This window comes from Aquarana catesbeiana, linkage group LG01 (assembly GCF_042186555.1).
Source record: "Aquarana catesbeiana isolate 2022-GZ linkage group LG01, ASM4218655v1, whole genome shotgun sequence".
Classification (NCBI taxonomy): domain Eukaryota; kingdom Metazoa; phylum Chordata; class Amphibia; order Anura; family Ranidae; genus Aquarana; species Aquarana catesbeiana.
Window position 1 is genome coordinate 436,486,230 of NC_133324.1, and position 11,765 is coordinate 436,497,994.

The window sequence follows — 11,765 nt, forward strand, 5'->3', positions numbered from 1 at the left end:
GTGGCTTTAGACCAGCTAGAAAACAGCGATAGTAAATTAGAACACTTGCAGAATTGAGCGATAGTGAATTGTGGGGAAATTTATTTTATTACTATTTTTTTTTTTTTTTTTAATTATTTATTTTTATTTATTATATTATAATTTATGTTTTTGTGTTTCAAACTTTATCATACCCGGGATATCTACTAGACTCTGGTTTGGACAGATTTAAGTGTGTTATTGTTAAGATTTACAGTCCTACAGTATAAAACGCCAAATTTCCATGCAAAATAATTGTGCCGCTTTCAGCACCTAAAATCCGAAATAATCATACCGCCAGGTAGGTTAAGGCATTAGCATACCAAGACATTTGGGACAGCTTTCATGCTTTAAACGTTGTGGGAACAGTTTGGGGATGGCCCTTTCCTGTTCCAAAATGACTGCACACCAGTGCACAAGCAAGGTCCATAAAGACATGGATGAGTGTGCTCAAACTGGAGTCTTTACATAATTATATAAGCTAATTATGTAAGTAGACTAGAGCTATACAAGGGTGCACTTCCCTATGCACCAAAAAAACACTTAACTAAAATGTAACCTTTATTGTAAATCATAAAAAGTATGTAAATGACCATATCAGGTATACCTATAGGATAAGGTCAATGCTATTATATATAAAAATCAACGTTCTATCTCTATGTGGTAATAATAACATCTACCAAGTTGAAATGGTGAAAATTTCTCTTGAAAATATACATATAGACAATATGAGGGTTATAATTTCCTCCTATATTCAATATAAAGGCTCCAGGCTGTATTAGAGGATATGTAAATTAAAAGTCTACTCACCAACACCACCTGGTATCAAGAGATGAAGGTATATCTGTCTCTCCTCCAATCGATTGCCACTATGGATGAGCTCGATGTTTGAATTGAACGTAAGTTTGTCTCGAACTTTGGGTGTTTGCCCGTTCGCGAACAGCGAATATTATGGGGCGTTTGTGGGAAATTTAAGCACTGCGGAATGCCCCATAATGCACTGCAAGATCGCAGTGCATTGCTTTATGATGATTGGCCAAAGCGTGCACCTGACCTGCATCCTTTGGCCAATCACAGCGCGCTCATGGCTCAGGGGGACTAAGTCCACGCCCCACACTGTATAAGGCTGCTTACATAATGGCCGTGTATAGTGTGTGGACGGAGATAGATTAAACTAGATTAGGCGGGCAGGTTAGTTAGTGGCAGTGTATTTGATATACATATATACAGTCTAGTGTATATATATATATATATATATATATATATATATATATACTCTGCATTTAGCAAAGACTAGATATTCAGTGTGGATTCTCTATATTCAGTCAGTGCAGGCAGGGTATTTGATATATATATATATATATATATATATATATATATATATATATATATATATATATCACAAAAGTGAGTACACCCCTCACATTTTTGTAAATATTTTATTATATCTTTTCATATGACAACACTGAAGAAATGACACTTTGCTTCAATGTAAAGTAGTGAGTGTACAGCTTGTATAACAGTGTAAATTTGCTGTCCCCTCAAAATAACTCAACACACAGCCATTAATGTCTAAACCGCTGGCAACAAAAGTGAGTACACCCCTAAGTGACAATGTCCAAATTGGGCCTAACGTGTCAATATTTTGTGTGGCCACCATTATTTTCCAGCACTGCCTTAACCCTCTTGGGCATGGAGTTCCCCAAAGCTTCACAGGTTGCCACTGGAGTCCTCTTCCACTCCTCCATGATGACATCTTGGAGCTGGTGGATGTTATAGACCTTGCGCTCCTTCACCTTCCATTTGAGGATGCCCACTAGGGTTTAGGTCTAGAGACATGCTTGGCCAGCCCATCACCTTTACGCTCAGCTTCTTTAGCAAGGCAGTGGTCGTCTTGGAGGTTCCCTCAATGAACTGTAGTTTCCCAGTGCCAGCAGCACTCAGGCAGCCCCAGACCATAACAGTCCAACCACCATGCTTGACTGTAGGCTAGACACACTTGTCTTTGTTCTCCTCACCACACAAGCTTGACACCATCTGAACCAAATAAGTTTATCTTGGTCTCATCAGACCACAGGACATGGTTACATTAATCCATGTCCTTAGTCTGTTGACTTCAGCAAACTGTTTTCAGGCTTTATTGTGCATCATCTCTGGAAGAGACTTCCTTCTGGGATGACAGCCATGCAGACCAATTTGATGCAGTGTGCGGCGTATGGTCTGAGCACTGACAGGCTAACCCCCAACCCTTCAACCTCCGCAGCAATGCTGGCAACACTCATACGTCTATTTCCCAAAGACAACCTCTGGATATGATGCTGACCACGTGCACTCAACTTCTTTGGTCGACCATGGCAAGCCCTGTTCTAAATGGAACCTGTATGGTCTTGGCCTCAGTTTCAGGGTCTTGGCAATTTTCCTATACCCTAAGCCATCTTTATGTAGAGCAATAATTCTTTTTTTCAGATCTTTACAGAGTTCTTTGCCATAAGATGCCATGTTGAACTTCCCAGTATGAGAGAGTGAGAGCGATAACATCAAATTTAACACACCTGCTCCCCATTCACACATGAGACCTTGTAACACTAATGAGTCACATGACATCAGGGAGGGAAAATGGCTAATTCACTTTTGTTACCAGCGGTTCAGACATTAATGGCTGTGTGTTGAGTTATTTTGAGGGGACAGCAAATTTACACTATTATACAAGCTGTACACTCACTACTTTACATTGTAGCAAAGTGTCATTTCTTCAGTGTTGTCACATTAAAAGATATAATAAAATATTTACAAAAATGGGAGGGGTGTACAAACTTTTGCACTTTTGTGAGATACTGTATATATACAGTCTAATATATATATATATATATATATATATATATATACTCTGCATTTAGTGTAGACTAGATATTCAGTGTATACTCTATATTCAGTCAATGCAGGCAGTTTAGTTTATATAACACAGTGTATTGAAGTGGTTAAGGGGAACCCTGCACCAAAATGTAAAAAAAATGGTATGGGGGTCCCCCCCAAAATCCATACCAGGCCCTTCAAGTCTGGTATGGCTTTTAAGGGGAACCCTGCAACAATTTTTTACCCAAAATCTATACCAGACCCTTATCCGAGCATGCAACCTGGCAGGCCGCAGGAAAAGGAGGGGGATGAGATAGCGCCCCCTCCTGATCTGTACCAGGCCATATGCCCTCAATATGGGGAGGGTGCTTTGGGGTCCCCCCAAAGCACATGGTCTCCATGTTGATGGCAACAAGGGCCTCATCCCCACAACTCTTGCCCTATGGTTGTGGGGGTCTGTGGGCGAGGGGCTTATCAGAATCTGGAAGCCCCCTTTAACAAGTGGACCCCCAGATCCCGCTCCCCCCTATGTGAATAAGTATGGGGTACATTGTAACCCTATCCATTCACCAAAAAAGTGTCAAAAAAGTAAAAACGATGGGGGGTGTTCACCTCATCCCTTTTTACCACACATATAAAATTAAGATGATCAGAAAAAGAGAAGATATGCTAGTAAATACTGTCTTACTGAGGATCTTTTGCCTTATGAAATTGTCTATCTCTCAGATATGCAATATGGGTGCACTCATCTATGTGGACACAAATAACCAGGGCTTTTTTTCTCAGACAATAGGTGCAGGAACTCCCCCTTTCCAAGTCACCCCTTTTCTCCGCCCCTACCCACCTCCCCATACCGTCCCTTTTAGACAATATAGAACCAAGTATCATTTTGAGGTGCTTAGTAATTTGTATGGAATTAGGTTATGTTATCAAGAAAAGCAGTAAAATAGATCCCTTGCAGCCAGCAACAATAGAGCCCCCTAACAACAATGGACCAACCACAACAAAATTTCCCCGCCAGCAACAATAAACTCCCGGCAGCATCAACAGATCTCCACACAGCCAGCATTAATAGTCTGTCTGGCTGCCATCAACAATACACCCCTCCCCCAACAGTAGATCTCTTTTAGCAACAACTGACCCCCCCAGCAACAACTGACCCCCCCAGCAACAATAGGTCCCCCACCAGCAACAATAGACCGCCCCAAAAACAATAGACCCCCTTGCAAAAATAGATCCCCAGCAGTGAGCATTAATACCCTGCAGCACACCCCAGCACCCCTTGCCATTACATACAGTCAGTCCAAGAGGTGCCGAAACTGCGTTCCCCCACGTTCCCGCTGAAAAAAAGCCCTGCAAATAACCATTTATGGACGAGCCCCATATATCACCATATCCACAAAAAAACTTCTCTCTTAATCAAGGCTACATTGACAAAAGGCATATCTCATCCCACAAAAAAAATGGAGGGGAGGGGGGTAATGAATGTGTCAGGACAAAAATGTAATTATTTAAGTAAAATACACATATGCTAGATCAAAGTTTAAAGATCACCTTAAAATCAGCCTCTTTCTCCCACAGGGAATAGCTGTTTTTAGGAATCCTCCTCTGACCGGCAGATCATGGTAAGTACAACAACTTTCTGCACAGGAATCCGCTACCTCAGGAGATCATTGCATAAGAGGAGCCTCCACTCATCAGCAGTGACCTCTAAATACAGCTAATCCCTGTGGGATCTTTAGAGAAGCCTTGATCTTCATTTCCTGCCTTATATGAGATATTATATTGACCTATTTTCTGGACTTACCTGGTGCATAGACAGTTTATTGTTCATTTCTTTACACCAGTTTAAGCACTGCTATTTGCTTTATTCCTCTTTGGTGGACAAGGAATTTTGTGGTTATTTCTTTGGACTTTATTAGCAGCAGCTATTTTATTTATATATGACTTTTCTTATACATGTGCGCTTAGGGAAGTGACATTTCACACAGTTATTCTGGGATACAAGATTGCTTTGTATATGGTAAAATACACATATGGAAGCTTTTTTGCCTGCTTAAGAGTTTGTAATGTTATGCAGCCAGTTGTGAGATTTCTACAATACTGCCAAACAACACAGCATGTTCGTTGGCCTCTCTTCTCCTCACTGTTGTTAATTAATGCAGCTTGAACACCACCCCCTACCCAGCAATTGGATAGTAAAGGAATGACTCTCCTCTCACTTTTACCTTTTACCAAGTTCAATGCTAGCACATACATGCAGCAAATGTGTGCTAACTGAAGAGCTTCTTCTCTTAATCTGAATTATACTGTACAGAGTATTATAGGAGGCAAATATCAAGAAGGTTCATGTGCTTACATTATTTTTAAATTTAAAAATAAATATAACAGCACATTAGGTTTTTATATGTGTATGTAATTCAGTTTTAAGTGAAAGTATTGATTAATTACATATCTGAACACAATATACAGTATTTGTTAAAAAGTGCTGCTTCTTTTGAATTTAATTTGTGTGCACTATGAAAGCTTATTTGAACCTATGCTTGCTTTATCAAAGATCTATTTATGAGATTGTTAAAAGGATAAGTTTTCCAAATGGTCTCCAAATTAAACTTTTTAAAGTTTAATGTTGGCACACAAAAATAATTACAGTTATAAACCATTAAGCACTTAGTGAATATTTATAGGACAAGTTTACAGCTAAAACCAAATAAAATAGTCTCTTTCTGCAACACAAGTAGAGTAAAATTGCTAGTGCTTTCAACTTTGCAATTATGAAAACAACTTATCTGCATACAGAATATTACTAAGTTAACTGACAACATTCTTCAACATTAGATATCTTTATGACCTCTTATGCCCCGTACACACTGACCGACACACTGTGTGGACATTCCGACAAACAAAATCCTAGGATTTTTTCCGACAGATGTTGGCTCAAACTTGTCTTGCATACACACGGTCACACAAAGTTGTCGGAAAATCCGATCGTTCTGAACGCGGTGACGCAAAACACGTACGTCGGGACTATAAACGGGGCAGTGGCCAATAGCTTTCATCTCTTTATTTATTCTGAGCATGCAGAATAAATTTTGTTGTCGGAAAATTTTATATCCTGCTCTCAAACTTTGTGTGTCGGAAAATCCGATGGAAAATGTGTGATGGAGCCCACACACGGTCGGAATTTCCGACAACAAGGTCCTATCACACATTTTCCGTTGGAAAATCCGAGTGTGTGTATGGGGCATTACAGACAGGTTGCCAGGTAGGGGAAGGGATGCTCAAAGCAGATGGTTTTACCACCACTCCAACCACCCATCTAAGCCTATCATACAACCAGAGGGGTTGTATACATGCTGCAGATGCAATGCTTTCTATCATGGCAAATTTAATTCAGCACAATGTATATTTACAGTATATTTGAAAATTCATCAGTCCTGATTTTCTGACTGTCTACCTCATTTCTTGAGGCCTTAAAATGCCAGGACAGTACAAATACCCCCCAAGTGACCCCTTTTGGAAAGTAGACATGCCAAGAGGTTTAGTTATTTAGTAAGAGGCATGAGTTTTTTGACATTGTAATCTTTTGTCACTTTTTTTGGAAAATGAAAAATGAAATAAAATGTGTTGTTTTCACATGGTTTTTTTTTTTTTTTTTTACATCACAAAGTGGCATTCGAGGTTTATTAACAGGAAAATTACTGGTTTATCTTTAAATCATTTTCCAAGTTCAGCACAGAAAACACAAGTTTGCTCAAAAAAGGTAGTTGAAACGCAGTAGACATATTTTTACTACAAGAACTTATTTTATCAAGTTTAGACACCAAATTCCTACCTTTAAAACTGCTTTATTTCACAGTAAAATAAGATTTTCCTTTATTGTGATTTAACTGCATATTTTACAGCACTGTTACAAATAGATTAAATCACAATAATATTCAACATTCACAATGAGGCATAGCAAATTTTACTACTGAACAAAACACAATGTAGAGTTACATAACAAAAAGTTCTACAAATGCTATAAGTGACAAAACAAATGTTTCAAATTAAAAATGAATAAAAAATAAAGGCATTCCACTGGAATATATACTAAATGTATTCTGAGAAGGAATGGTGCACTAATAACAGTGACGCTTGTTAGATCCATCAAGGTTTGCCCCTTGGCTTCCACTACCATAGCCACCAGGTCCACCACCAACTGTATTTACACCACCCATTGCTGGCTGAGCAGCTTCAGTCCCTGTTCTGTTAACCATGGGAGATCCCATCTGTGATGGAGATGGCTGGGAGAATCTATCATTGTGGACTGCTCCATTATCTGACATCATTGCAGCTCCCAGGGTTGCAGTTCATTCAGAACCCATTGAAGCACCTGGACCCATTGAAGGGCTCGAAACAGTTGCTCTGTTGTTCATGCTCATGCCCATCATGGGAGATGGACCTTGGGTACCAGCAGGTGCTGGATTGTATGCATCTCCCATGTTTGTTGCTCCACGGACGCCCATATCATCCATTCTCATATCCTGTTCTCTAGTGTCCATGTAAGCTGCCTTAAAACCTTCCTGCCGGCGAAGATCCTCCTGCTCACGCTGTCGAATCATTTCTTCCTCGCGTCGTCTCTGCTCCTCTTCGTGCCTCATATGAAACTGTTTCCGCTTCTGAAGCTCCTGATTTCTCAGCTCTTCCAGACGCCTAAGCTCTTCTTGGCATCACATAAGATCTTGTCTCATTAGCATAAGCTGATGTTCATGACGAGTGGCTTCCATCTCAGTCTCCAGTTTTTCTTTAGCTTCTCTGATATTTCTGTCCACCTGCTCTCTTTGCTGCTTTTCCATTTCATACAACACTTTCCACCTGGAAGCATATTTGAATTCAAATGTTCCAGGCTGAGCAAATCGTGGGGGTTCCTCCCTTTCCTTCAGATACTGTTGAGTCTTCTGCACTAATTTTTCTTACAGGCCATCTTCATCATCAAACTGTTCCATTAATTCAACAATAACTGCCTGCGGAGTTGTTGTCAGTAAGAAAGTGCCATCTGAACATCTCTCCAAAGCTTTTCTTGCTGGAGGTTTCGCTGCAAACTCCACAAATCCTTTGCCAGTAGCTCTGCCACGATCATCAACAATAACCACAGCTCTCTCGACTGGACCGAACATTGAGAATGCTTTCTCCAGTAGCTCATTTGAAATAACATGTGATAGATTCTTAACCGTTTAAGCTGCACCATGAGTAGCAAAACGGATGCGAAGGGGTCTGCTTTTCATGACCATGTCATCAAGTTCTGCTTTTGCAATTTCTGCAAATGTCCTGGATTCCAGGCGAATGAAGCCAAAGCCCCTATCCCAGTTAATGAACACCTTGCTCGGCTACCCATACTTGTTGAACAGTTTCTTGAACTCGTTCTCGGTGATGTCGGTCGGCAGGTTGCCCACAAACAGGTGATGGTGACTCCGTGCTCCTCTTCCCACTCTTCCATCTTGGGAGGCATGAGGGACGGGTCCATCTCCGACACTCCCAGGCTGTGCTTCATGCCCTTCTCCGGGGTCATCATCTGCTGCTGTGGAGGGGACATCCTCTCGATGCGGACTTGTTTCTGGTTCTTGTTCACCATGGCTATCCTTACCGCGAGAGATAACGAGCAGCGAGCGAAAAAACGACAGCAACAACCGCTCCAAAATGGCGCTGAGCTGTTTTCACATAGTTGTCATTTTAACAAGTTACAGTTCTTCTCAAAAAGGTGGCATACCATGACAGAAATTGTGACATTATGGCATTAATATTGAAAATATGACTATTATCACATAGTTGTTTGGCTCCTTTTTAAATCATAATGATAACAGAAATCACAGAGCTAACAAACTAATTGACAATTCATACATAAACAAATGAATTGCAATTTAAAAAGTCACATATGTGTCACCTTGTATGTCTGTACCAAGGCCAAAAATTAAATTAAATTGTAAACTTTTGGCCTTGGTACACTTCTGTTATCATTATGATTTGAAAAGGAGCCAAACAACTGTGTGATAATAAATGGCATCATATGATTACTATCCTTAAATAAAAGATAGTTTTTTGGCATGATCAGTCATAATTTCAATATCAATTTCAACATTTCACAATTTCTGCCAGGATAGGTAAACCTTTGTGCACAACTTTATGTCTCACACAATGCATAGGCATACATATAATTACAACCCAAAAAACATTCTGCTATGTCTTTCAAGTATGGGGATAACACGTGTGAGAATTTTTCACAGCTTAGATGCATAAAGGGGTCCAAAATCCAAGGAGCACCTTTGGGCTTCCAAAGAGCATAAATTACAAGTAAATAACCCATCTAATTTCCTGACTACCTATCACATTTCTGGAGGCTTTGGAGCACCATGACAGTGGAAATACCGACAAAATTACCCAATTTTAGAAAGCAAACCCTCCAATGTATTTTCTAGGAGACATAATGAAATTTTTGAAAATGTAATTTTTTGCCACAAGTATTTGGAAAATGCAGGAAAGAAGATTCATATTTTTTTATACAAAGTTGTCAATTAATAAGATATTCTAAACACACATCATAGGCATACTTAGAATTACACCCCAAATGAGAGCTGAATCACGGGGGAACGGACCTGAACATGGTGCCAGCAAGGAGTAGGTAATAGTGACCCCAAGGATAGCCAGTCATGGGAATACTGTCTACCATACTTACCCCCAACCCACACTAACCACCTCACCAAGCCCTGGAGGAAGCCAATCAGCGAACCCTTCTCTGAGTGAGAGGGGAGAGTCCAGATCTTGCATGGTGAGGAGACACGCTGAGCTGGATACATGCTGCAGCTGAAGAACTAGGAAGCAGACAGCCTGGGCAGCGTGCACGAGCTACACAGTAACCGAGCTGTTGATTTAGACAGCCCGCACAGACTATAAAGCCTACACAGCCTATTCAAGCTGAAATCAGCTGAGCTGCGGGTAAGGATAAGACAGCCGACATGATCTACATAAGCATTAGCTATGAGTAAGCACTCAGTCCTGACTGCGAAACGCGTCAGCCAACCTGTACTTTCTGCATGATAGTCTTGTTAGTTTGATGATCCCATTTTTTCAATAAAGTGAAGTTTTTTTGACTACATCCGGTGTGCGGCATCCAAATCTTCTCCTCCATTCAAGCCTACATGATCTACATAAGCTAAATTTAAACCGAGCCATAGGGGGAGAACCAGATGGGGGGGCTGTTGGAGGAACTACTGACCGGAGAAAGGAGAAACAAGGATAAAGCACCTCCACTACCACCACTACACTAATGGGCTGTCACCCACGCACCGAACTAGAGGAGGAGAGAGGTGAAGGAGAGAAGATGGAAGCAGGAGGACAGTACTAGAACTGACAGTATTTGGCAATAGCCTGGGGGCTGTGTAAGGCTGTACATAGAGATTGTTATAGAAGGAATGATATATGGGAGGAAGAGAGGAGAGGAGGCCAAAGGTTGCTGACTAGGCTGCTGCTCATGTAAATCCTAATAATAGAGGGAGACTGAGTGCGAGACAGGCTCTAAGCAAACCTCAAAAGCATAAGGACTCTCCTATACAAAGTACAGGTGGTAAGCATGCCCCACTCTACATCACAATCTTAATCCCATCATTTCCGACACGTTTTGGAAATGCCATAAGGACATAGTTACGGTGACATATGTCTGGTGGGCATGCCCCCCCATTAAGTGGTTCTGGAAATCCATTTTATCTCCACACTCCTCAAATCTACTTTACTATCTATCCTACCTGCTACTGTCAAATTGAGTAAAAAAAAAAATGGCCAAAGGTTGCTGACTAGCCTGCTGCTCATATAAATCCCCAAAACAGAGGGAGACTGAATATGAAACAGGCTTTAAAGCAAACTCAAAAGCATAAGAACTCTCCTATACAAAGTACATGAACATCAAAGTACTGACAGAACACACATAAAATATAACTGGTATCCTGGATATCTTTCAAATAGACAACATAGAAGTGACTTCAACGGCTTAAACTAGGTCTAGGCAGACATTTAAAATGAAAGGTAAACCAGCGAAAACCCCCAACACAAGTGTAAACACAGGCACAATTAAAAAGTATATGACACAAGAAGGAAGCCCAGAGAGCCCGGCTACAGAGAGACAACAAGGGGCCAGTGGGTACAAGGGTGACAGGAAAGAATGAAGCAAAGAATGTAAAACAATCGTTTAGAGTAAACTCCTTGCAAAAGGCTGGAATTGCAAATAGCAGATATCCCAGCATGGTCAATGGAGAAGAACAATGGCAAAGGGTCCCAAAAAAGACTAAACAAAGGACACTAAGTAAACAGAATCGGAGCAGCTACTTTAAGTCTATAAGCCTAATGAAAGAACTTAAAGCAGAGTTCCACCCAAAAATGGAACTTCAGTTTTAAGTGCTGGTGACCCCCTGACATGCCACATTTGGCATGTCATTTTTTGGGGGGGCGGGTACCCAGTTTTTACAGGCACCCAGCTCCAACTCCCTTCCCTGGCTTTGCAGCGCTGGAAGGAAGTTCACCTCTCCCCTTCTCTCCCTGCAATCTTCTGGCACATGTCACATGTCCCAGAAGATTGCCCGGCCATTCACAGAGCGCAGCACGGCTTGCGCATGTGCCGTGCGCACCCCGCTGTGAAGCCACAGCCGGCACCCACAGTTAGAATGCTGGCACCTCGGAGAGGAGGGGGAGAGGAGCGAGGCTTCCTGAATCCGCATCGCTGGACTGTGGAACAGGTGAGTGTCTGATTATTAAAAGTCAGCAGCTACACTTTTTGTAGCTGCTGACTTTTAAATGGGTGGAACTCCGCTTTAAAGCTATAATAATGAGACTGATATGGAAAGGAAAAAAAAAGTGGGGGGTAGAAT

The 11,765-nt window shown here is 41.2% G+C and overlaps 1 pseudogene; it reads right to left on the reverse strand.

Annotated features, from left to right (window-relative positions):
* Positions 1-6,544: 6,544 nt before the first annotated feature.
* LOC141146022 (paraspeckle component 1 pseudogene) lies at positions 6,545-8,485 on the reverse strand (annotated as a pseudogene).
* Positions 8,486-11,765: the final 3,280 nt, after the last annotated feature.